This window comes from Mastomys coucha, unplaced genomic scaffold (genome assembly GCF_008632895.1).
Source record: "Mastomys coucha isolate ucsf_1 unplaced genomic scaffold, UCSF_Mcou_1 pScaffold8, whole genome shotgun sequence".
NCBI classification, from domain to species: Eukaryota; Metazoa; Chordata; class Mammalia; order Rodentia; family Muridae; genus Mastomys; species Mastomys coucha.
In genome coordinates, this window is record NW_022196914.1 from 10,419,448 (window position 1) to 10,425,140 (window position 5,693).

General features: G+C 39.7%; 1 pseudogene; it reads right to left on the reverse strand.

The window, feature by feature from the left end:
- Positions 1-4,929: 4,929 nt before the first annotated feature.
- The window catches only part of LOC116083401, a 1,223-nt pseudogene continuing 459 nt past the window's right edge, over positions 4,930-5,693 (reverse strand).

The following is a 5,693-nucleotide window of genomic DNA, read 5'->3' on the forward strand; positions in this document are numbered from 1 at the left end:
CCTTTCTCTAACTCCTTCACTGGGGACCCTGTACTCAGTCCGATGGATGGCTGTGAGCCTCTACATCTTGTTAGTCAGGTACTATCAGAACCTCTCAGGAGATAGCTATATTTAGGCTGGCTTGCCCTTCCTTCAGTCTCTGCTCCATAGTTAATCTCTGCAACTCCTTCCGTGGGTATTTGGTTCCCCCTTTTATGAAGGAATGAAATGTCCACCTTTTGGTCTTCCTTCTTCTTGAGTTCCTTGTGGTTTGTGGGTTGTTCTTCCTGTATTCCAAACTTCTGGGCTAATAACCACTTATCAGAGAGTGTACACCGTGTTTGTTCTTTTGTGATTGGGTTACCTCACTCAGGATGATATTCTCCAGATCCATCCATTTCCCTAAGAATTTCATAAATTTATTGTTTTTAATAGCTGAGTAATACTTGGTGCTTAAGAAATAGAAAAATGCAAATAAAATGATGTTTCATATTACCCTAATCAGAATGACAAAAATAACCAAAACAGTCAGCAACAAATGCATTTCAGGATGCAGGTAAACAGGACCCCTCATTCACTGTTGGTGTGTTTGCAAAACTGGTGCAGTATGGAGAGTTCTCAAAAGGCTATATAATAAATCTACCCTATAATTCAACTCTATGTCTACTTGTCTTATGCTCAAAAGACTCAACATCCCACTCTAGGGATCATTGCTTAGCCATGATCATTGCCATTCTAGTTACAAAAGCTAGAATAATGGTAACAATCCAAATGTCCTTCAACTGATAATAGAAGATGAAAAATGGTACATATACACTATGGGATACTATTCAGCTGCAAACAAAAGTGAAATGATGAAACTTATAGGTAAATAGAACTAGAAGTATCTTTTTGACAAGCTGGCTCATTTTTAAAAATATATTCTTTAATCTTTTCTCTTTAAACTGTCTAGTGGTTATCCTCCTCCCTGTATACCCTCCACATCCCATACCTCCTCACCCCATCTCCAAGATGATGTCCCCACCCACCCCACTCCACCATACCTCCCAACTCCAGGGTTAGGTGCATGTTTTCTGACTGAGTCCAGATCTGGCAGTCCTCTGCTGTATGTATATTTGGTGCCTCATATCAGGAGGTGAATGCTGTCTGGTTGGATGCTCATTGTCAGAGCGATCCTGTGGGTCCAGGTTAATTAATACTGCTAGTCTTCCTCTAGAGTCACCCTCCTCCTCAGCTTCTTCATTATTTTCCCTAGTTCAAGCACAGGGGTCATCAGCTTCTATCCACTGGATAGTTGTAAATATCTACTGTTTTTACATCTGACTGTTTTAGCTCCTTGTCGGGCCTTTCAGAGGGCAGTCATGATAAGCCACTGTTTGTAAGCACACCATAGCATCATTAATAGTGTCAAGCATTGGGGCCTTCCACCGAGCTGTATCCCAGGTTTAGCCTGTTGCTTGACTTCCATTTCCTCAAGCTTTTTTCCATTTTTGTCCCTGTTGTTCATTCAGACAGGAATTGGGGGTCAGAGTTTTTGACTGTAGGATGGCAACCCCATCCCTCCACTTGCTGTCCAGTCTTTCTACTGGAGGTGGACTCTACAAGTTCCTGTATCTACTGTAGGGCATTTCATCTAAGTTCCCTTCCTTGAGACCTGAGAGTATCTCACTTCTCAGGTCTCTGGTAAATTCTGGAGGGTCCCCTTACTTCCTACCTCCTGAGGTTACCTGTTTCCATGCTTTCTGTTGGCCCTCACGGCTTCAGTCCTGCCCCCCAATACCTGACCATATTCTTCTCTTCTCCTCCCTGTCCCTTTTTCCATCCATGTCTTTCCCTCCCTTCTTCCTTCTGTGATTGCTTTCTTCTGCCTCTCAGGTGGGATGGAGGCGTCCTCATTTAGGCCTTTTGGCTTGTTAGCCTTCTTGAGTTCTGTGGATTGAATTCTGGGTATTCTGTTATTATTATTTTTTATCTAATATCTCCTTAGTGAGCACATACCATGTATGTCCTTTTGGGTCTAAGTTATATAACTCAGAATGATATTTTCAAGAAGCTAACCACAAAAATATCAAACAACCCAATCAATAAATATGGTATAGATCTAAACAGAATTCACAACAGAGGAATCTCAAATGGCTGAGAGGGTCTTAAAGAAATTTTCATAGTCCTTAGTAATCAGGGAAATGAAAATCAAAAGGACCCTGAGATTCTACCTTGCACCAATTAGAATGACTGAGATCAAAAACTCAAGTGAAAGCAGATATTGGTAAGGATGTAGAGAAGAGGAATGCTCCTCCATTGCTGATGGGATTGCAAACTGTTACAATCAATCTGGAAATCAATCTGGAGGTTCCTCAAAATATTGGGAATAAATCTACCTGATGACCCAGCTATACCACGCCAGGGCATATACCCAAAAGATGGTCCACCATGCCACAGGGACACATGTTCCACTATGTTCATAATGATGTCCCACAACAGAAGAATGGATAAAGAAAATGTGATTCATTTCACAATGGAATACGACTCAGCTTTTAAGAACAAGGACATTATGAGTTTTGCAGGCAAATGGATGGAACTAGAAAATATCATCCTGAGTTAGATAACTTAGACGCAAAAGGATAAGCATGGTATGTACTCACTAATAAGTAGATATTAGCCAAAAAAGTACAGGATACCCAAGATAAAATCCACAGAACTCAAGAAAGCTAACAAGCTGAAGATCCCAAGTGAGGATGCCTCAATCAGAGTACTAATATCAAAATATATAAGGAATTCAGCTGACTCATTAGTGCAGCTTCTTTTGTATTTTTAGGTCTATGAAGCCCCTTATACATTTGATATTTTATCATTTTATTTTTCATAGTTGAGCAATCATATTTTCTTAAACTCATGTTCTCAGAGTTCTTCCCCACAGCTTTGAAGGTCTTGAAGGTTATAGCATCAAAAGTATCATATTGTATCATATCATAGAGCCATATTCTTGCTTCCCAGGATCACGTATTTCCTCATTATCATGGAGTCATTTACCATGGGAGAAAGGACATTTCCTGAAGGAGGAACATATAATAAGATATATACATTATTGTAAGAACAAGTCTTACTCCTAGCAACTACCAACATTCATGGAGGCCTATGCACCAATGTCTCTGCTCCAGGGGTGGGAACTATGTCACCTTGTCCCTTGTGCAGCCATTTAGGAATCAGCAGCAGGTAGAAGTTACCTCCGAAAACCAAATATTTTAGGAATGTTTGAAGCAGGTGTAATAAGGACAATAAAGAAGAATAAGGAAAGGGGACTAAAACTAAGAATACATTAAAAGAATCACATGAAAACCCAATATACTATATCTTATCAAAATGCTACCCAAAAACATTTTCAATTGAGGTAGTCCTCATAAATGTGTACTGATCTGTCCAAAAGCAATGAGTTATCAGCAAAAATCCAAATATTATATGTGAAATAATTTCTTAATCATTTTGAGTCAAGCAGTTCCCAGAATCACCCCAAAGCCATAAAGACTTTCTCGCGATAATTCACTAGAATTTGTTGGTAAGACTGCACATTTTGATCACAGATATAAAGAAACTATGCTATAACAAAGCTATAGTTCTCCCTGTTGTTAGATAGCTATGGTAAAGCCCAAAATATTTACGAAGGTTGCTAGAGTAAAGATGTCAGTAACAGTCTCACATGCCAGGTACCATAAAGCCTCTGAAACAAGATGAGCCCACTATTCTAATAGTAGTCTAGTGGGTCTAGTGGGGAAGAACCCACTGTTATCTGTCTGGATTTGAGGCTTGCTCTAGAGAAAGAATCTCATGCTTTGTTCTATATACCTGGTCAAGATATGATGAGGTCATTGACCCTATGCCGGGGAATCTACTACTAGTATTTTTCTAAATCAGCCTTCTAATTACTTCTCTTTATATCCATTGATTAATACTGTGGCCAACCTTCATTGTAAAAGCCTTGTACTATCTTACAAGTTGTTAATGGGGGTTGGGGTTTTAGCTTTGTGGTAGAGCACTTGCCTAGCAAGTGCAAGGCCTTGAATTTGGTCCTCAGCTGTGGGGGAAAAAAGGAGTCCTTAATGCAGTAACTCCTAACTGATTTAGTGCTAAGAGAAAGTGACAGTGGAATGTTTGGCCCTAAATAAGATAGCCACAACACATTCCCCAAATCTTGAAGAGTATTTTAGTGGATGATGTAGGAAGAATGTAAGAACTAGAAGATGTGTAGATCCCTAGCTAAAAGATGTCTCTGGACATAACCTAGCACTGATTTCATAACATTCACTGCAAACATGGTTATCTGAAAAATATGTGAACATGTTTGAGCCCAGGCATTTCATCACTAGGAAGTGAGAGTCCTATTAGATTCAGTTCAAATAGCTTCTGTTTGGAGTTTTGCTTTGATAGTGATGTGATCACCTATACATTGCCCTTACTCCAGCAAATAGCTCCAACCCATGTATAAGCAAGAAACTAATTAATTGATGAGTAATACTTAGTCAGGGTTTCTATTGCTGCACAAACATCATGACCAAGAAGCAAGTTTGGGAGGAAAGGCTTTATGCAGCCTATACTTCCACTTGCTGTTCATCACCAAAGGAATTCAGGACTAGAACTCAAGCACATAAGTGAGTTGGAGCTGATACAGAGGCCATGGAGAGATGTTACTTACTGGCTTGCTTTCCCTGGATTATTCAGCTTGCTTTCTTATAGATCCCAAGACTACCAGCCCAGTTATACAGAGGTTTTCACTGATTTTATTTTTCTACTGTTACTCATAAGCATGTAACACTGTATATGTATATCCTACATATAGTTGGCATTTCAAATAACTGGCTTTTATAGATAAAAAGTATATCTTAAGTTATAGTTCTAGTCAAAAAAGAGACTAATTATATTGCCAAGTTATTTATAAACAAATTTTAAGTCTGAGACTTTTTTTTTGCCAAGCTTTGACTGTTTATTAACTGACCAGATTACAAAAATACCATGGATGACACCTTAGTTCATCTGTCTAATAAGCCTGTTTATCTGGTCTTCCCTGTTGCCAGCATCTCCACCTTCTACAAAGTGAGTTGTCTTTTTCTTCATTCCACCTCGTGGGGAAGATAATTTGAAGGGGCACAGGAAGTTACTTACTTCCTTGAAGCGTTTCCCAACTGTTTCCCAACTGTATAGATCTCATGAATTAGATCCTGCTTGCAGATGATGCCAAATTTACCAAGGGATCCAGCAATCAAGGAATTATCTGTCAAGGCAAACCGCTTCTTATTGATTTTGCCATAGCCTCGCTTATAGATGAGCTCATTTACTGACTTCAGGTTGAGGTACCCCCATGCAATGTACGGTTCCACAATCCTCAGCATGTTGATTGAAGTCTTGTTGGGCTTAACAAAGGTGCCATTGAAGATCTGACGAAGATGGAGAAGCTACAATACCTTGCGGACCTTTGGGCTTACTCCATTGATACCTTGGTTCTGCGGGCACATAGAAGTTCCCAGCTTTCCTGGCCATCTGGGTCATCCGGATCTCAGTCCGGTACATCTGCCTGTACTCCTTGTGATAGTGCTTTGCCTTCTCATAGATGAGCTTCCTCCTTGCCTTTCGCAGTGTCTTCAGGGCAAACTTCTTCCTCAGGTGCTTCACCTTCAACTCTGCGAAATTCCTTCGCTTTTTTTTTTTTTTTTTTTTTTTTTTTT